Below are 21,994 nucleotides of genomic sequence, written 5' to 3'. Positions count from 1 at the left end.
TCCTTAAATGTTGGTCCCCGGTTGAACTCATCCATGGAGGCCAACGACGAAGGGGCCGCGAGCGTGGCGGTGATGACTGCAAGGCAACTCGTACAGGTGGGGTGCCGGGGTCACCCGATGAACAGCAAGGTTACCGGGCACCCGTCCTTGTCCCACGGCAGGCATCCAAAATTAGCGAGTCGGGAGGGTGTTCGCGCCGACGCGCCTTTGTTGGAAGGTAGGGGGGTTGGCCCCCCGCTATCATAGCCGCTGCAAACTGCTCGTCGGAGACTCCGCAGCTTGATGACTCACGGCCGCAAGGCAGTAGGCAGGGACCCATACAATGGACAGCAGGCCGGGGCAGCTTCTCTTAAACTCATTTGGTAAAATGCGGAGCAATGCAAGTGCGCAAGTGCCAAACAATCCTATCTGGCACCGCCCAATCGCTCGGTTCATTTGAACGTCATGCGCCGACAATGGCGGCCGGGTTTTCCCGTGCGCGCCGCATTCTTGAGGCAAAGCCATTCCCTACCATTTGCTGGGGAAGGCGACCAGAGCGCGCGTTTGCTGCACTCGCTTCGCTGCCTGGAAACAAAGTCTAGCGGCAAGGCACAACGGATCCCCGTGCGCCTGCCGCGGAAGGTGACGCGAGCGTGCCGCTGCAAGCGGTCACGGCGCTGGCCGGCTCCCGAAGAGACTCTCTCCGGTCCCGCAGAATTCCGCATAACCTGCGAGGTGGCGCTCCCGTCGCCGTTCCCTTTCCTCCAAGAGGGAGACTTCCCTCCTCGCCCAGCCGGTGTTGTGTGACGGCCGACGAAGATGGGCCATGTCGAAATGAAAGGGGAAAACAAGTTTCCACAAGTCTTAATCGCACATATCAAAGCGCGGGATTGGCACTAGATGTCTCTTTTTCCTTCGCACACTTTATATACAGCCGCTGCTAAAAGTCGTTAAACCCTGTCATTTACTCTCGTGTACTTGTGTAATATGAATAAAAATTGCTGTACTTCCATCTCTCAGATTTTTATAAACGTAAATTTCTTTTACTTTGATGCTGTTCAAGCGGAAAAACATTTGCCCTCAATAATGTTTTTGCTCTTACTGCAAGAATGCATGACCAGCCTTTGGGAAGGATCGAGACAGTTATGCCCATATATTCTACAAAACAATTGCATATTAAGCATTTAAAAATATATATAGTGAGGTTTAAACTGTGTTTAGCCCCATACGTAATAGCATCAGGCTAATTAGCATAAAATAAAATTGTGGCAAGCAAACATAAATCTATACGGGCGCCACAACTATAGCTGCAGCTCGTCCCATTCATTCTATACTACTTAATATCGTTTTCAGACAGCATTATGTAGCTACAGAAACCACGGCGTGCGCGTCATTTTTCCTTGATACGCCTTATCGTTAAAATCCACATTTTGTTCAAGTAGCTCTTATGTGTTCCTCATATGTGTCCAGCACAGTGTGCATGCGGTAAGTAAAGCGCATAAATTCAGAAATAAACAGCTGTACTTGTGTAATCATTGTTTTTTTTTTGCTCATGCTTGCATCCGTAGTCTTTGGAAGCGAAAGGCTGAAGTAAAGCGCCGCTTATTTGAAAACAATGCCCTCAATCATCAGCACAAAACATTTTGCAGCTCGAAGAGCTGGCAAGCTTTCTTGAGAGAAATTTCTCAGTAAAATTACGACCTCAGCTGTGGTATTAAGCGTCTTACGGAGTTTTACGGCCAGAATACTTGGGAAAACCAGAGTGTACAAACTAAGGACGAAAGAGCAGCGGACGCAAAAAGAGCTCCAAGCCGTGGGCTGCGTTTTGTAGGTGAGCAGATATGCCATGCTTAACTGAACAATCAATGGTTCCTAACGAACAACCATTGTCTTTGGTGTGTCATTTGTATTTTTTGTGCCACACAATTTACAGCCTATAATTCTCCACTTCTACGTGTTATGGGTAGCCTACGTGCAAAATGGGTGTGAAAATACGAGCATGAAAGATATATGCGGCGCACAAAAAGAGTGGCGTGGACGGGGTGCAGCAAACAGAATATTAGTGTCACACTTCCATAAACATATCATTTTATTACGCGTCAGGCGTCCTCCGGAAAGTGTGAGCGAACGAGCGCTATAAAATGCCATGACATCTGATAGCACTGATGCAAACACAGAACAAGTATGGCGCGGGTGACGACTGAAGGTTGGAATCCTTTTTGGCGTCAAGGCGATGCTCCGGTGGGAAATTAGCTGAAGGATTCAGATAAATCGAAGTAATGCATGATCTGCTAAGTGCAGATATTGTTGGTCTAGATGATGTATTTAAGGCATTTAAACGGTATAAAACAAGATTGCATAAGCGTCGGCTTCTTCGAAAATATAAACTTTTCGGGCTAATCTTAGTGTCTGGGAGCCATTTCTGACACACTTATTTGTAATGAATAACACTTTCGAACACGCTGCTTCTATTTCCCGAGCTTTAGGACCAGGTGCTGGTGTGCCAACTGAAGTCACAAGAAAGCTATTTACCAAAAGTAACTCCCGAACTTGAAAGCAAAACGAACAAACATTCACACTTGTTTTCTTTTGAGCATAAATACTGTTTTCAGCCTAGCATGAATGAAAAGTTATTGGAGAAAGGAAATTGACTAAGGCGGCCATAGTGAATGTCAGCGCAATGAGCAATATTTGCCAGGGTGTCATCCAATGGCATCCGATATATGAAGGTGATAGTACCCAGAAATTCTGGACAAAAAGCATTTATAACGGGACATGAATTATGAAATACATTTTTATGCACCGTGTGATTTAACTACCACGTTCAATAAATCCCCAAATCTCCCGTCGGCAGACTTGAATTAACAATAACATTAACAATTTAATATTAACATCAACATTTTTGCTATCGTCGGAAATGTTTCGCATTGATTTTTTTACGACAGACTTATTTACTCCATGCGAGCGACCGAAAACTTCCATGCAATATTTTACTAGGAATCTGGAGAATTTACATAACCTTATTATTCTCGTAACACCTGAAAATATCCAGTATTCAAAATTTTTCTCCACGAATACTGGATTTGTCAAGCATATTCAGAGTAATTATTATGACGCCACTATCCTCGGCTGAGTGCCGTACATTTGGTCGGCATGGCATAGCAGTGGCCACATTGCTTTTTTACCCATGGGGGCCAAGAGGTCCAAGCAAGCATCTTGCAGCGCGTCACGCAGTCACTCAAGCGCACATGAAAAATGTCGAAATCGAAGATCCAGCTCAAGGTTCGTAATGACGAGCTTCATTTGAGAGCGAATAACTATTGTTGCGAAAGAAACAACGAGGAGCCCGCACACGATGTTTGAACGAAACAAAATTGCGAGCTTGGTGCTTTCATCCCTACGACGCCCGCTGTCGCGGAGAGCGAAGAAATGGCGCTTTTCGTGACGTGGCTAAGCAAACGGAATGTACTTCATGACAGCACTTTATGAGACATCCGGATTGGGCCCCAAACATTACAACGTGTGATTTTTATTTCTACTCCCTCGAAGCAAATGAGCCATCCGTAGCTTGTATGCAAGGTCAAATAGGAAACAGTGAAACTTACTGTAAAACTTGTAGGAACAAGTGGAAATCACTTTAAGAGTTCATTTCAGAAAAAAAGGCAGCTCAAATGCTTAGAGATGAAAGCCGTGAAAAAATTTAATTGCGATTTGTTAAATTTTAAGCCGTCAGGTGAAACAGTCTATCATGTTCTGTAGCAGCAGTTGACTCCCTATCATACGCAGTGAGAACTTAAGCATCACGACTCCAGTTTCAGCTAGTTCGTGAATAGACATCGTAAAAGGAATGCAATGGCGCAAGAAAACGGGTACAGGAAAACGCAATACACAAGACAGGCGCCAACTACCAAGTAACTTAATTAAGCGGTTTTCTAGATAATAAAATCAGTTGGTAGTTGACGGCTCTCCTGTGTTTTGCGTGTTGCCGTCCCCGTCTTCTTGCGCCGCTGAACTCTAGTATATTTTGCCAGGAAATGATTACTTTAACCAATGCAATAATTGTCGGTAGCTACTCGCGCTTGAACTCTCCGCAAAGCATGTGTGATACGGCGATCTGGATGGCTTTGAACCCCATCCATTGCATGAACGCATCACGAGCCGTCGGTCTCCGTTCAAAGGTGGCAAATTTGCGCACATGGTGCCGAGTCACTACAAAATACCACTAGTTCGAACGATGGGAATCCATATCTATCAGCACTATACAGCAGTAAATGAGAAAATGAAAGCCAATAGATGTGCGAATACCGCAACTGAATGGGCGCGCCGAACTCCGTCGGCAAATGAGTTTAATGCTGTGTCTGGTGAAAATAAATGCTCCTCACGGCTTATTTGGTCACTTGTTAGAGATTTTCGCTTTGCGATGTTCCATGTAGGTCATTTTATCAAGAGCACGGCCATCTCGAAAAGGTGGTGCCATCTACTATCTAGGCCAGTCTCTAATACCGTGCTGGTCAGCGTGATCGCCAGTGATATATATATATATATATTGACACGAGGATTGGAAGTAGAAGAAGAAAGAGATCGCAGCCTCTGGAAGTAGACGACGCTGAAGTGTAGGTCCGTTTCTCTGGTGCCCTCGTTCAGCCGCTGCAGTTCCTTTTTCAGTGTAACAACTGTTACACATGTGGTGGAGGTGCTGCGTACGCTTCCCGACCTGCGTACGCCTACGAGGTAAAGACGGCACACACACCGGTCCATCAGCGCCCAAGCCGCCGCCTCCGCGGTGAGACACCTGAGTTCGGGCCTCTTGACAACCCGACGAGGAAGACGCAGCCTCGACCGACGGTCCCACCGGAAATGGCCACAGACAGTAGGTTCCCGGCGCCCATCCTCTACCACACGCCGCGAACACCGCCATCTTTTCACGGCGACGTGTACGAAGATGCTGAAGACTGGCTGGACACCTTCGAGCGGGTCGCCCGCTACAACGGTTGGAGCGACGACCGTAAGCTCCATAATGTGCATTTTGCGCTCGAGGACTCCGCTAGGACATGGTACAAGAACCACGAGAGCAACCTGTCCACCTGGGAGACATTTCGCTAAAATCTCATAGCTACATTCCCCAACGCAGACCGCCGGGAGAAAGCTGAAGCTACGCTTCGCTCCCGTAATCAGCGGACTAACGAAAGCGTCCGCATGTATGTAGAGGACATGACGCGCCTCTTCAAGCGTGCTGACCAATCAATGGCGGAGGAGACGAAGCTTCGCCACCTCATGCGCGGGGTCAAGCAGGAACTTTTCGCCGGTCGTGTGCGCAGTCCACCGCGTACTGTTGCCGAATTCCTCACGGAAGCGACTACCATGGAGACGACGCTCCTGCAACGAGCCCGGCAATACAATCGGGATGTAAGCACGCTTGGGCCCGCTGTTTCTTCGATGCCGCTAGGGAGTGATGCGGCCGTTTTACGGGACCTAATCAGGTCGATCGTCAGGGAGGAATTACAAGCCCTCCAGCTGCCTCCCAGCGCGCCGTCTGTTACATCGCTGTCTGAAGTCGTCCGGGACGAGGTGCGCTTAGCAGCACAGCAGCAACAACTGCCTCAGATCCCAAGACAGACTGAGGGCAGACCAACCTATGCATCTGTCCTCTGCCGGGCCCCAACGCCAGGCTACGACGTGAATACCGCGACTCACGCAGCGCAGCAGTCTGGTCTTTTCCGTGTGCCTGCTCGACCAGCTTATCAGCGGCCACGGAAGTGTGAAGTGTGGCGTGCACCGGACCGGCGGCCCCTTTGCTACCACTGTGGTGAGGCGGGACATCTTTACAGGGCCTGCCCGTACCGCCGAGTGGGTCTGCGAGGTTTCGCGCCCGACGACCCTTGCCCCCGGAATGGCGAACGACCATTCGAAATTGAAGCTCATCTGTCGGCCCGTCAGAGGCCTGGGACATACGGTCGCTACGATCCTAGGTCGTCATCTGCGCTGCGTTACCGTTCCCCAAGCCCTCGCCGAGACGCCGGCTACCCTGAGCGGCGTTCTCCCAGTACACGCCGGGAAACCTAATTCCAGCGGACTCCGGAGGCGAGGCCGCTGCTGTCGGGAAAACTAAAGATCCTCCGCCGCCGATATACCGATACGCTGATTCCTCACCGGGGCAGGGTAGCGACAGCATCCGACGCGCTACTTCTGATTTGCGTGTGACGATTGACGAAACTGACACCATCGCTTTACTTGATACTGGGGCTGACTATTCCGTGATGAGCCACACCTTCGCGCAGGAATTGAGCAAAGTTTTGACACCATGGTTGGGCCCTAGCATTCGCACGGCTGGAGGTCACCTCATTAGCCCGGCCGGAAGGTGCTCAGCCCGAGTCGGCATCCGCGGTTTCGTCTACTTGGGTGAATTCGTCGTGTTGAGCGAGTGTTCGAGAGATTTGATTCTGGGCCTCGACTTTCTACAGGCAAACGGTGCTGTGATCGACCTACACGAGGCGCGAGTCACATTTTCGACGAAGCAAGCCGTGGCGCACAGTAACACAGAAGGCTCAGGAGTCAACGCTCTGCGTATAGTCGAAGACGACGTAATGCTGCCACCACGATCCAGTGTGCTGGTATTAGGAAAGACTCGTTTCACGACTACGAAGGTATTGCGGACAGTCACCCTTCGCTGTTGCTCGAGAAGGGTGTGGCTATCGCGCGCGGTCTTGTGGAACTGAATGACGGCTGTGCGACAGTTTTTCTGACGAATTTCACGAACGAAATTCAGCACCTCGCCAAGGGAACGGCCGTCGCCTTCCTCGACGACGTGGATAGGTTGCCGAATCTGTGCCCCGTACAGGTGAATCTTCACGACGATGCCGCACCAAGTAACGCCCTTCAGAAGGTTAAAATCAACCCGGAGTTGTCACTTCATCAGAAGAACCTTCTGTCGTCGCTGCTACTTGATTTTAAAGATTGCTTCGCGGCGAGCTCCAAGGTCGGACGTACGCAGGTAGCCAAGCATCGCATTGTCACCGATTCGGCCACGCCACCAGTTTGTCAGCGTCCATACCGCGTTTCGCCTGAAGAGGGCGAAGCTATTAGAACGCAAGTTGATGAAATGCTTGCAGACGACGTTATACAGCCGTCAACACGTCCGTGGGCGTCGCCGGTGGTCCTGGTGAAAAATAAAGACAACAAGTTGCGATTCTGTGTTGATTACAGGAAACTGAATAATGTTACCAAAAAGGACGTATACCCACTCCCGAGGATCGATGATGCCCTTGACCGACTCCGGGACGCCAGGTTCTTCTCTTCCTTAGATCTGAAAAGCCGATATTGGCAGATCGAGGTGAACGAGCGAGACCGCGAGAAAACGGCTTTCGTGACACCCGACGGTCTGTACGAATTTAAGGTGCTCCCGTTTGGACTTTGCTCCGCTTCGGCCACATTTCAACGCATGATGGACACTGTTTTAGCTGGTTTGAAGTGGCAGACATGCCTTGTGTACCTGGACGACGTGGTCATCTTTTCGTCTAGCTTAGAACAACACTTGCAGCGATTGCACATTGTCCTTCAAGCTCTTCAGTCTGCACAACTAACGATCAAGCCAGAGAATTGCCATTTCGCCTTCGAGGAGCTCCGTTTCTTAGGACATGTTGTCAGCGCACAAGGTGTTCTTCCAGACCCCGACAAGACTTCCGCCGTCTCCAGTTTCCCACGCCCAACCGACAAGAAGGCCCTCCGACGTTTTTTGGGCCTCTGCTCGTATTACCGCGGCTTTGTTAGATTTTTCTCGCCTAGCTGAGCCATTGACTGCCTTGACTCGAGATGACACACCCTTCGTATGGGGAAGTGCCCCAGACGCAGCCTTCGAGGAACTCCGCTGCCGCCTTCAAAGTCCACCAATACTAGCTCATTTTGACGAGAATGCAGAGACTGATGTCCACACTGACGCCAGCAATGTCGGCCTCGGAGCGATCCTCGTACAGTGGCAGGACGGCGCAGAGCGAGTAATCGCCTACGCGAGCCGCACACTTTCTAGATCAGAACGGAACTATTCGACGACCGAAAAAGAGTGCCTTGCCGTAATCTGGGCTCTGAGTAAGTTTCGACCTTACATCTACGGCCGACCGTTTCGTGTTCTCAGCGATCATCACTCGCTATGCTGGCTGGCCAGCATTCAAGACCCTTCTGGCCGGTTGGCCAGATGGAGCCTCCGTTTACAGGAGTACGACGTTACGGTCGTCTATAAATAGGGTCGGCAGCACCAGGACGCGGACTGTTTATCACGAGTGCCCGTGGAACCGGCTACGCAAGACATCCCCGAAGATTGCCGTGTTCTTTGGGCCATTAGCATCTCCCGTATGGCGCAGCTTCAACGAGCAGGTTCTAAGTTGGCGCCACTCGTTAAGTATCTGGAGGGTTTGAATTCTCATGTACCTCGTGTGTTTAGCCGTGGACTACAGACCTTCATTCTGCGGCGTGGAGTCCTCTACAAGCGCAACTTTGAGAGCAACAAAGAGACGTTTCTGATTGTTGTGCCATCCCAGTTACGCTCCGAAATCTTAAGCGCTTCTCATGATGAACCATCCGCCGGCCACTTGGGGGTTAGTCGCACACTGGCAAAGATTCGGCTTAAGTATTACTGGCCCAATTTACTCCCATCCGTGCGTAAATACGTAACAACATGCCGGTATTGCCTACGGCGCAAATCTCCTCCTCTGAAGCCAGCCGGTTTTCTGCAGCCCATAGCACCACCAAAGACCCCTTTTCAGCAAATTGGCATAGACCTCCTCGGCCCTTTTCCGAAGTCGACCAGAGGAAACCGCTGGATTGCGGTCGCGACAGATATTTTGACCCGATACGCTGAGACCACGTCACTTGCAAACGGTACTACTGCTGAAGTCGCCGACTTCTTCGTCCACAACATCGTCCTGCGTCATGGCGCTCCTGCAGCTATCATTACTCACCGTGGAGCTGCATTTACGGCCCGCTTCACTCAGGCTGTACTCAAGCTCACGCACACCAGCCATAGACGTACAACAGCCTACCACCCGCAGACAAATGGCTTGGTAGAACACCTCAACAGGACCTTGACCGACATGCTTTCCATGTATATTGATATCGAGCACAAGACATGGGACGAAATTCTCCCATACGCAACATTCGCGTATAATACCGCGCAGCAACAGACGACGCAGTTCACTCCGTTCGAATTAGTCTTTGGTCGATGCTATGCTACCCGTGGACCCCCCTGACAGTGAGAGTGAACTTGTTGTCGACGTCGCCACCTATGCTCAGCGCGCGGAAGAAGCACGGCAACTGGCCAGACACCGCATTCACCGTCAGCAGCAGAACGATGCTGACCGCTACAACCTTGGACGCCGCTACGTTACCTACCACCCAGGCGACTATGTGTGGGTTTTGACGCCCGTTCGTCGTCGCGGGCTGTCCGAAAAGTTACTGCGCCGCTACTTCGGCCCTTACCTTGTTGTCCGCCGCCTCAGCGACGTAACGTACGAAGTTGCACCAGCCTCGCCAGCTCGTTCATCGCACAACGGCAAGCGCAGCGACGTTGTGCATGTGGTGCGAATGAAGCCGTACTACGAGCGACCCCCCGAGTGACTTTCCGGCTGCATGTAGTCATATTCCGTGATGTCAGACTCGTGGTGTACCTCTTGAACACTTTTCTCCCCGCTATTCGGTCTGATGGTAACACCGCATCGGGGCGATGCTCCTGAAGAGGGGGCTGTGACACGAGGATTGGAAGTAGAAGAAGAAAGAGATCGCAGCCTCTAGAAGTAGACGACGTTGAAGTGTAGGTCCGTTTCTCTGGTGCCCTCGTTCAGCCGCTGCAGTTCCTTTTTCTGTGTAACAACTGTTACAATATATATATATATATATATATATATATATATATATATATATAGCGAGCCCTTGGTGAAAGGAAAGATTAGTAGAAGTCCTCGCTATACCAGCTGCATGAGAGAAAAAATGTGCTGGAAGTGCTCTGCTCTCGCAAGGACTACCAGGAGTCTTTGGCCGGTAGCGCAGAATATAACGTGTGTGTGTGACGTTGGGCGTAGATGTGTCGTCTGCTTCGTCCTCTGCTGCGCATGCGCAAACGCGCTGAGACGGCGGCCAATCTCATGAAATGGACATAAGGGCTTCCCACAATTCTTTTCTTCCAGCATGACCCAACATGATATATTCAAGTGGCACAAATCGGCACTTCGGAGCTCCTGCACTCATTCTGTTGTGTTCTAAAATCTCTTACTGACGGGAAAAAGCCTTTCAAGCAACAGCGACGTCATTTTTCCAAGCATTGGCCGGGGTTTCCGCGGATGATAGGGCTGCGTAGTGGCTTCCACCGTCGGGCCGACAATTAACGTATGTTAGTAAAATTGACAGCGTGCAATGCGTTGACAGTATACCTCTGGCCGCGACGGCGGTCAACGTAGCGATGCAGGGTATCTTTCGAGGTAGTTTTCTTAATAGACTAATGTAACGAGTTAGGACTGTTCGAAACTAGGCATGTCTTTATTTTTTTAAGTACTACGCAAGTATCACGTCATTTATCGGAATGGCGCAGCGCGCGTGCTCCCTGTCTAGTGTTCTAATAGTTACGTAGGAGAGTTCTTTTCCTGAATGCGACGCGATTATGTGACAAGCGAAGTTTCGCACCTGGCATCACTCTTCAAACGAATATTATGGCGCACTCGAAACAAACTGTCACGCCATATGACGGAAATTCTTCTACAAGACGCAAACAAAAACGCTCTGCAGCGTGTGCGTTGCCAGCGTCCCAGTTATGCTACGGTGAGGAGATGCATGTGGCGCATTTGTTTTCGCAGTTTAATCGGCCAGAGGAACGTGTGCAGTACTTAAATAAACTTCCTTGCTTTTGTCGGCACGAAGTCATTTATCACACTTTGTCTCCTGCCAATTTTGATCTGAGCGAAAATTTCCTTCATGGAGGCACGATCATTAATGTGTTAGTAGGCTTTGTGCAAACGCAAGTGGTTAGCGTTGCATGTCTGAAGCCAGTGACAGGCCGCCCATAAGCCGCGGTGGGCGGGTGAGAGCCTAGGTGGCACAAATAAGGCTACGAACAAACTTGGTATACCACTTATACGAACTTTCGAACCAATGATTTAACGAACTTTCGTGTCGAAACCTCTTATATAACGAACTTACGTGTCCGTACCTCGGATGTAACGAAGTTAGTGTCTTGATCTCAGAGATAATGAGCATAAATGTACCACCTTAGATATAACAAAACTTTATTGTGCTAACCCCAGCTACAAAATGATTTGGCTGCTAACGTTTTCAAACAATCCACGAAGCGTCGTCTAACACTCTTTTTCCTAGCGCATTTGAACAATGTGGTTAAATTCTTGTGTGCAAAAGAATGGCACTGTTTCCATACCTACATTCGCACTTAGCTGCGTCGGAAGAAAATGTTTACGGAATGGGACTTCCCCGCAAAGAAATTATATCGCTGGGTCGAGAACTAGTCGCCTGATATTGTTACCGGCGGTAGGAGCGTGCATTCCTCTCTTACTGTGATAAACACAAATGGCTGGCTCACCTGACTGACTGCCCCGAAATAATTTTTTTTCTGTACATACTAGCCCGTCGGAAAACACCTCTACACTTGCCCCACATGTTTTGTGGCCATGGCATCCTCCATCCACCCACACATCTTCTATATGTAGCCGTGTTTCAATCGCATTGGCGATACTGCCATCTAGTAATGGGAAACGGCACCTTGAAGACAATGTATGACCTTTTAATATTACAAAAATGTTCTACAAGTACTTTCAAAACAACCTCGTGATGCCCACACATCTCCATTTTTCACTAAACTCAACATCGTGAAATTACAGAAGTTGTATGACTTTAAGCCACTTACTTCCTACACTTAAATCTGAAATACGTAAATGCACACATATTTTGACAGCATTGGCAAATCTAAAAAAAACACATGTTTACTCTAAATGAGGCGCACAGAACTCTGGCATGTTCCATGATCTCGCACAAATGACAGATTTCAGATGGTTCAGTCTTGCATTCCACAGGTTTTATGTAAATACAGCTTCACGATAGAGAAATTGCGCGCGCTTTCTTAACTTGACTTGCATTGGCTTTTTTGTACAATGCTTTCTAATATTTCGCTGTTCATTCCGGTTTGCGATGTAATGGGACTGTTTGCATTTTATGTCTGTTGTTTACAAACTAGCATCGCAGTCGTGATATTTGTTTTTTGGATCCGTGCTACTCACCTCTTTCAAAGCGTACGCTCTCAGTAATTGCGAGGTATGGCTAGTCAGTGTAGCTACTTATATGTGGCTTTTTGCCCACGCTCCCTACCACATCTCATGTATCATTTTGCTTTGTGGTATAAACTTCAAACTTCAAATATCTCAAGCATCGCTATTGGTTGTATGACCCTTCGTTTTATCCAAGAAAGTGCTCATAGCGCACACCAGACGCAGCCGGCAGATTGGACAAAACGTTTTCATTTGATGCTTGCAATCCAAGGACGATCGAAAGCGATGAAAAGGAAACCGCTAGAAACCACACACATGTCACTGATGTGAATCCGGTTCGCCAATCCCTGCAACAATTTTTTCCCACTTCCAGTAGTAGTTACTTCAGCCGACAGCAACGCAGTAATCGGCTGACGGCCTTAATTGGCTCTGGATACATGGCGACGTTCAAACGCAAAACGCTTGGTAGCTATTTCATCGCGCAAAAGACTGCGTAGCACAAGCCAGTTCTGGGGCCGAATCCAGGAAAAGTTCGCTTTGGAACGCGTTCGCTTTCTCTCTCGCCACCTGGCCCCATTGGCCTTGTGTCGTCACCGCTGGCGGTGACATCACTTCACGGAGGCGGGACCACGGATTTTGTTTACGTCACGATACATGTCAATCAAGTGAAAGCGAACGCGTTCGGTCGCTGTGTGCGGAACTCTTATAAAGTGGCGTTCGCTTCGGCGCGAGAAGAAACATGCCGGTACCTCCCGTCGCCCCGCTGTTGTTAGCGGTGCTCAGCGGCTGTCATTGGCGGCATCGGCGGTCGCGCGGGCATGACAATCCTTTCGACATGCGTGACGATGCCTTCCGAAGGCATTTCAGGCTGTCGAAGGGACTTGTACGCAGGCTATGCGAAGCGCTAAAACCCCCACCTTGGACCAACGAGAAAAAGTGCGCTCACAACAGAGCGCAAAATACTCTGCGCGTTACGGTTGCTCGCTACCGGGGACTTCCAGGCGACAGTCGGCAGCGAGGCAACTGTACGGCTCCCGCAGTTGTCTGTGAGCCGGACGATTTTGCCCGTTGCTCAGGCAATCGTGCGTGTCGGCACGAGAGGTTAAAAACGCGCCGAAGTTAGCATATAGTCCCTTAAACATGCAAGCAGCCGAGATGGTACCGCCCAACAAAGCCAGTTGGTTGTTGCCTGCCCCCTCGTCCTTCCACAGTGTTCGTCCCATCCTTCTCCCCACGATGCCTACGTCAAATTGACGTCACGGCAAAGCGAACGCGTTCCAAAGCGAACCCTTTTGTGGATTCGGCCCCTGCGTACCATGGCCTTGGCGCCACCGCCGAATCCGCATACCCGAGTGGAAGAGCAGACTGCGTGACGAGTTCGAGGCTATTACCTCGCCGCAAAAACGATGTAAACTGCAAAAACCACGCGAAGTTTGAACAGACACGCAGTTTACGACACCACATGCCAGTAAGCGTAGTTTTGCCTTCGGCAGCGCAGGTACGTAACAGTGTCGAGTTCACTGCTTTTTGTTGTTTTCGCTCTCGCTTGAACTGTAATTGTTTTAATTCTTTCATTTAGTCCCGACGTACTTTCCGCGTGGCAATACCGCCACTGAAAACAACACCTGTCGAAGAATGCACGTCTTCACAGTTTCCGCCATGTGGGTAATTGGGTTCTATGTAAATTTTTTTCTGCCCTACCTCCATAGACGCTGCGGTGAGTTTTCGTACTTTTCTTACCAATGGCATCTCTAAAGCACTTATTCACCAAGCCAGGTTTCATTATTGCCTTGAAGAATTTGACGTAAATTGCATGCGACAGATTCATGTGGGGCTCTCGATCTTTCTCGACGAACAGTAATGACAACTGCATCGATTTATCGTTTCCAGTGAATTTCATTTTCTGGCCCTTTCCTCGTATCTCAACATTTGTCCGGCAGCAAACTACGCAATATTGGCTGTGAAAATTGAATTTATATTTATTCCCACCTGCAAATCAAACTCTGACGCGTACACCCCGTGAGAGTGCTTTCGGTCTTGTAGCGCAGCCTCTGGGGTGTGCGCATTTGACTTGTCGCACCACTGTTTCAGTAATACGGCGACCGCTGGTCAAGGCCTATTTGCTGAGTTAAGCGCCGTCGACTTACTACTAGCAGTAGCAGAAATAGTAGTGGTGGTGGTTGTCGCAGTAGTAGTAGCTGTTGTAGTAGTGGTGCAGTAATAATGTTTCGTGTAACCGGAGGGCGACTACCACGGGAACCCCCTGACGAGGAAGGAGCAGGAGAAGGGTTACCGTGGAATGAGGAGGATATTGCGAGAACAGAGAAAGACGCAACCAGAGGTTAATTACCGTAGAATAAGGCGGGAAAGCGCGCCCATAGGCAAGGAATGTGGCAGTTTCCGTCTCTAGCTGCGGATGCTTTGAAAAGCGCCGCCCGAAGAGAGGCTCAGCTGTGGTCGTGCCGAGAGCCTGGAGCGAAGCACAGGAGGCAACTTTAAGGAAACAATCCCCTTAAATTGGTCAGCGAATTATGGTATCACCCGGCAAATACCACAACACCACAAGCAGCACCACAACACCACAAGCAGGCAACACCACAAGCAGCAGAAACAGCAACGTTTAATACGGGGTAACAAAACAATAGTATAATTGATGACAAATATATGCTCCTGGACCTCATCCCTAGCAGAATACATGACTAGCTCAATCGCACGACGTTGTCAACATGAAGGCTGACTCCGCGACGCCGCAATGGAGGAACCATCGCGGCAGTTTGGCAGTACAGTTCAACGCCAACAAACTCGTGCTACAATGGCAATAATTACGTGGTGGTTCTGCCAAGGTAACAGCGGTAGCCCACATAGACAAAACAACGGCGCCGTACGGTGCCAGGGACCACGCTAAGGTCTCCGCAGCCATTGAGGCTTGATACTGTGACCACGCCCGTCTTTTTTCGTTTTCTTTTGCGAAACTATCGCCCATCGTCAGTATCCCCTCCAGTATTTGAGCCAAAGCCACATCCGGAAAACCAGCGCCCCTTAGCCTCTGAACTTACTCCTGGAAGCTGGTCTGCACACAATGGGAGCACAATTTCCGCAATGAAGCCTTGAGACATGAAGTCACAATTCCTGCCTTGACTAACTTAGAGTGCTCTGAATTGTAACTGAGGACCGACTTGGCTGTTATTGGGGAATATTCCCCCACACGTTCCTGTCTCATGACAAATGACTTTCAAGTCAATGAACTGAATAGAACACGATTCTGGTAATTCAAACGTGAAACCCACACCCTGGCACCTTTCATTTAAAATCTAAATGTCATCGGTAACACTCCTGGGGGACCCTTGGTTTAGAAAAACTAAAGAAATCATCAAAATGGTGAAACATTTTCTAAGCTAAGTCCTTAATGTCGTAATCCAAACCCATATCCATCGCCATAAAATACGAGACCGTTTGAATTAAACTTTTTCACCCCATCCAACGAAGGTCGAACGTAAGTAAGAAAACAGAATTTCAAGAAAGCGCTCCATGAAAATGCCACAAGTTGCTATGAAACCAAGTTCATTGTTATCCTTAACAATTGTTATCTTTATCATAGTTATCCTTGATATTGACGTCTAGTGATATCTAGGGATAAAGTTTGGTTAAAAATGGTGTGGACGTAGGCATGTGCAATTAAACTTGTAGGATTTCACCATCTTTTTTGCCTTCCTGGTCGCAGTGGTTTTGGGAGCTGCGGTACAGAAAGTTCGGCCATTATACACAAGTGTTTTGCCCTCTGTGCCTCTGTTGCATATGCCTAGCGTCCGCTAAAGACTGCAATAATGATTGTGACACTGATCGTCGCTCAGTTCGGGTTCCCATAGAATACATGACTCGGGGGACATCGACCAGTGGAACTTTCAGTTTCCTCAGGTTTCCCAGGAGTGTCTCGCGTTAGGCACAAAAACGTGGTCACGCCAAGGAAATGAGTTTCTTAACCCGCAACATCACAGTATACGAACATAGATGAAGATGGTGCGCTGAACGCTGTGCAACCGTACTTACGCACGAAATCAGCTAAACGCAGGTCCGCCCAGCGCTGATCTAGCTTCAGACGCCGTTACCATTATTGCGTTGTTGAAGCAAAAAATCTCAGTACTCCTTTGCGAAAAAATCACGCGACTTCCAGAACCATTTCTGCAGCGCAGCACGGACAGCTTCCCGACTGTCGCCTGTTTTCTTCCTTCCTTCATGTCTTCCTTTCAATCGCCCAAAGATCCCCCGTTTTCCTTGATTTGGTGGCACCACGCGCGTCATGAAGTTATGCAAAATCACCCGTGTTTCGGGGAATTCTAAATGAACGTGGAACACTGGGATTAACTTCGCGACATTTTTTGATACGTGGTAATTTTTTTTAGTGTGCATTTCGTGTGCATGGAAAATGGACTCAGCAGGTTAACTGGCCCGTCACGGTGGGCCAGTGGTTATTGCGCTCGGCTAATGATCCGGAGTTCCCGCGTTCAAACCCGACCGCGGCCGCTGCGTTTTTATGGAGGCAAAACGCTATGGCGCCCGTGTGCTGTGCGATGCCAGTGCACGTAAAGATCCCCAGGTCATCGAAATTATTCCGGAGCCCTCCACTACGGCACCTCTTTCTTCCTTTGTTTCACTCCCTCCTTTATCCCTTCCATTACTGCGCGGTTCAGGTGTCCAACGATATACGAAACAGATACTGTGCCATTTTCTTTCCACAAAAACCAATTAATATTATTATTATGGTCATGTTTTCATGCAAGCAGAAACACTGGTCGCATTTCTTTGTGATAAGCCGCGCGTATCGTGTAGATGCTTTCGACCTTCTAATGGGCAAATTGCCCTGTTTTGGACCAGTGAGAGGTTATATTTGGGCGCCATGGCTAGCTTCGCAGCTGCTATTATCAAATCAACTACTATAGTAAACTGCGCTTATCACCCTATACCAACATGAAAGTGTCGGAGTATACTTATTTCACCGGGCTCACAAGATATAATCCGTGCAAGTTTTGTTCAGCGCTGAGAGTCCAAACAAGGCCTAAGCCTCAGAATTCTCTATCCTAAAATCAGGAATGCTTTTTTAGAACGGACTAGATGCGTGTTTAATCCAGACATGACCTGTAGAGATATAGTTGGTCATGAGCACGACACCAGCGCTTAATTTGCTTTAGAGAGGACCGCCGCGGTGGCTGAGTGGTTACGGCGCTCGGCTGCTGGCCCGAAAGACGCGGGTTCGATTCCGGCCGCGAGAGTCGAATTTCGATTTAGGCGAAATTCTAGAGGCCCGTGTAATGCGCCATCTCAGTGCACGTTAAAGAACCCCAGGTGGTCGAAATTTCCGGAGCCCTTCACTACGGCGTGTCTCATAACCTGAGTCGCTTTGGGACGTTAAACCCCCATAAACCATGCACCAATTATTTGCTATAGAGAAATTTCCGAACAACAGGTGTCGAGTTCGCTGTGGTGCATGTCAGATTTTAACATTTGCCACCCTGTTTGTCTCCTCAGACGTTTCCCTTAGTAACACCGCTGTTATTCTCTGCAACATTTTTTACCTGCCAATATGAAGCCTACGGCTGTGGAAACCTGTACCAACACGTGAGTCTGCATGAACATGTTGTCTATTTCATGCATATTATCTGTGGCGTGCTCCGGGAAATTCCTTTATTTCTTATAAATTCTTAAGGAATAAAACACTTCTTTCGAAGCGAGCCTGAGGCCCTGTAGCGACGAAGTCCTTGCCAAAGCCTAGACGCTTTACTTGTTACCAGCCGAGAGAGGAACATTAGCTATCGCACGCATCGCGATGGTCTCCTGGCCAAGGCGCGCCGCTCCGTAGCACGGGGTCGCGCGTGCGATCCTGGCGGTGCCTTCCGCTTTTCCGATTGCTGCGACATGCGAAAGCTCTTGCAACGGCATTTCAGTGCATTTTTAAATGTTCAGGAGGGCAGAATCAGTGCGCACTCCTTGCCAACTGATTGTATTTTACTTTGCCTTTATGCTGCCGCAGAAATATCTGCTGGGCAAATCGGTGAAAATCGCTCATTCTCAAAGTTTGAGCGAAAGTACGAGGACAGAAAGACGAGAAAGGTCGAACTCAAAGCTCAGTTCATGGATGGCTGCTTACTGTACGCATGAGCCAGCCCACGCCGTCATCGGCAGCACTGTCCTGTTTCGGTGCTCCTTTGCCAATTCTAGAGCGACTGGAGAGTGGCTTAAAACGACAATCTGGCGCCCTTTTCCGGGACGCTCTTTTTGCACACTGAGTGTGTCCTTTCTTGTCTCTCTTTCCTGGTATTTGAGGCTGCTTTTGAACATTCTCTGTGTGGTTCGACTCAGACAATTTAGAGCTAGAACGCCCGAATTCTTAAGGAATCGAAGTAAAACATAACCCACATAATATGCTAGCTAATATACCCACATTTAAAAGGCAGTGAAACCTTTGTAAGCGTTCCTAGAATTGGAGACATCGACAAACTGTCAATTAAAAACAATTATCATTTTATTCATTTTATGGAGCTCTTGAGACCTCTGTGAAAGCACACACAGAAGGCCAACTCGAAGGCCCAGGGAGAGTAAATCTTTTTTTATGTGGAAATGTCCGTAATCTTTGCACAAAAAATTACTGATTGCACTTAAGACTACTTACGTGCTTTGAAAGCGAAAGTATCATTTTCATTCATTAATTTGTTTTATTTTTTTATAATTTTCTTTTATTTTTATTTTTTCTCCTCGTTTTGAATGCCACAACTAATCATTAGCACACAGTCGTAACGCAATTCAAATACTAGGTACACCTTTGTTTGCCCAGAAGCTGCAGCATTTTGTGGCGTATCGTTAGGTGTTGGCCTCGCAACCTGATATTCCTGGGTTCAGTTCCCCGCGCCTTCGGAAGAAATTTTTCTCTCCTTTGATAGTACGGCAACGTTACATTGGATTTTGTGTGACCACTTTTCAACGGCGCCGGGTTTCGTGACCAATGAGCCGAATAATGCTTTCGAATTAATATGCCACAAAATAAGATACATGGTAAGAAGGATGCTGGTTAGAAGACCACAGTCACGCTTCCTTTTCCATATCGCAATTTGCTAAGATTGACGACACACACTTTCATTGTAATGCGCTGGCTGCTGAGAACATGTTAACATCAAAATCTGTATCAAGTCTCAATTTTCTAATCAGTTCATGGCTTGCAAAAGGTATGTCGGAAATTAACGACTCGAAGATACCTGTTATGTACCGCCACGGTGGCTCAGTGTATATGGCGCTCGGCTGCTGGCCCGAAAGATGCTGGTTTGATCCTCCGGCTGTGGCGGACGAATTTCGATGAAGGCGAAATTCTAGAGGTCCCTGTACTGAGCGATGTCAGTGCACGTTAAAGAACCCAAGGTGGTATAAATTTCCGGAGCCCTTCACTACGGCATCCCTCATAGCCTGAGTCGCTTTGCGACGTTAAACACTCACAAACCTAAACCTGTCTATTTATCCATCTCCATTTTCCTCCACAGTGGCCTCGTGCCTCCCTTTCAAAATAAGGAACTTTCAATCAATCAATATCTCCTAACACTCGATATAATATTATTACTGATCCTCGGTAATATTACTGATACGGCCTGGTTTAAATAATCAAATCAAAGTAACCGTGGCAGACAAGAAGAAGGAACGAGGAGCTCCTTCGGGGATAAAGGACAGATTATGTTTTTTTTTCTTGTCTGTACATCGGTTAGCGGCATTCGGCTCGCCTCGGCGTTTCTGCATGGTTTTCTGTGTAGATTTTAAAATTTGCGACAAAAATAATATCAGCTGTACACAGTGAGTAAGAGGGTCTAAAAACAGGCAGAGCCGTGTAGTACCAGTTGCAGGAGCACCAACCAGTACAATAAGGATCTACGTCATACACCGTTTGATTCCGACTCCGAAGCTGCAGGCCCTGAAACCCTTATTTGCTGTTGCTGTCTGCCTACCGCCATTTTGGGAGAGCAACCGAGCGCTACGGTTTCACTAGGTGGAGCCACCTTACACTTAGCCGCCATCATCACTCAGGCCACAATTTATTTACATGTTTTGACCTCCCTGCGTACAACTTTTCGCGTGCACTGCTGCGTCGGAGCGAACGCGTATTCAACAACTTCTCACCGCCGAGGAGCTAGGAGTCCGTCGCCGCGGTCAAATTCTCCTCACATCCCATGCAGAACAAAGTGGTCTGTAAAGTGAAGCTCCCGGTTAGTCCAATGTGGGTAGCGCATGTGAGCCCCAGTGAAACCAATGTCTGTTCCGCACCGCGAGCCTTCCTCGGCTCCCAGTGGGGTGCCCCCAAACGCCGCAGTCGGTATAATTTTTTCCAATTGAGCCCACAGTTTATATGGGGCTGCCGACATTCGAACTGCGTTGTCAGACTTCTTGCAGCCATAAGTAGAACTCCCAGTAATCGTTGTCTTCTTTAAACATAAATTCCTGAGCATGTCCAGAACAGGTGGCGAAGATCCACATCAGCGGCCAGCGCGTAACATTGGGACATGTGCTGAAGACTGCACGTTCTTGAGAGTCCGTTGGGGGTATTTCTACGGGGTAAGCGCTGCCTCAGCCCTTATTAAAAGTGACACCGCCTCCAGTCTCACTAAGTCGGCGTTTATTATCTCTTAAACATTATAAAGAACTGCGACCATGCAGTCGTATGCTCCTGGCTATACTATGGGTCGCATTTGGAAAGTTTTGGTTGTGCAGTGAAGGTACTAGAAGACAGCGCCGGCGGCACGATCAAGCACTGTCAGCGCTACTGAGCTTGCGTATATGTGTATACTCGCTATAATTCTAAAACAGCGTTGACCCATTAAGAAAAGCCAAACGTTGGGCGAGTGGGATGAAGTTCATTACGAAATATTAAAATTAAAACTTTTTTGTGCGAGGTGGTTCATCTCTGGCAAAGTACGTACTTGCACTAAAAAAAAATACAGAAATGAGGAAACGCACACTACATATACGGTGCACAACATTCAACTGGTTTTATTTCAAGAAGGCAGCTACGTGTACACCAGTGAGGGCAATCTCAAAGATGAAAAAATTCAAACACGTGCGCACTTCGTGTCATTAATCCGGCACCAAGAGTGGTCTTAGTCCGTGTCCTGTCCGAACACTTCTAGAATGAGTACCTACGAACTCGCCCGGGCTACTGCTTTGGCTGTAATGCTTCAAACATTCCTGCACCACGGAAAGAATGTTGAAATGAGTGATAGCTAATTGTGTGTAAATTATACATTGTGAATATGTTTCAGTGAAGACCTCAATAACATTTCATAGCAATAAAGTGATTATTCTTCTTGTACCTACCACGAAAGCGGTGGTTCTGATGCTGTGCTCCAATAATCTATGTAAAGAGCGTGATAATCTCGAGATGAGATGTGCAACCTAATGTCTGTGAGCTGCGCACGGGTTATGAAATACACTGTAGTAAAGAGCTGCGGAAGCATTTTCTCCGCCTGGGGTAATTTAATGGCTTTTCATGTCGCACAGCACACTAGCGTTCTGCCTCTCCCCTGCGTCCAAATACGGCTGCAGCGGCACAGGTCCTCTCCCCGTGGCCTCGTGTACAGCATCCGAATTTTAGAGGCACCAAGTCAACATGGCGAGTGCTTGCAATAATTTGTTTCAAGTTGTATGTTTATTACTGTTTGCAGTGGTACATGATTGGCTAAGTATAGGTACAATAGGTGGCTAGCACATTTGATGAATATCTTTGTGCAATTAAA

General features: G+C 48.3%; 1 long non-coding RNA gene across 3 annotated transcripts in view; it reads left to right on the top strand.

The window, feature by feature from the left end:
- Positions 1-1,701: 1,701 nt before the first annotated feature.
- Positions 1,702-21,994, top strand: part of LOC144097302 (uncharacterized) — a 111,595-nt gene continuing 91,302 nt past the window's right edge. For 2 of the 3 annotated variants that reach the window (XR_013306972.1, XR_013306971.1), the window contains exons 1-3: positions 1,702-1,810; positions 13,813-13,950; positions 17,757-17,846. This is a non-coding gene — a long non-coding RNA (uncharacterized LOC144097302). Of the gene's footprint in view, positions 1,811-13,812; positions 13,951-17,756; positions 17,847-21,758; positions 21,777-21,994 lie in introns of those variants that run through there. The other variant, XR_013306973.1, reaches the window with a different exon arrangement.

The sequence above is a fragment of the Amblyomma americanum genome, chromosome 7 (assembly GCF_052857255.1).
Source record: "Amblyomma americanum isolate KBUSLIRL-KWMA chromosome 7, ASM5285725v1, whole genome shotgun sequence".
NCBI classification, from domain to species: domain Eukaryota; kingdom Metazoa; phylum Arthropoda; class Arachnida; order Ixodida; family Ixodidae; genus Amblyomma; species Amblyomma americanum.
Note: the sequence above shows the minus strand (reverse complement) of the source record. Positions and strands in the feature narration are given on the sequence as shown.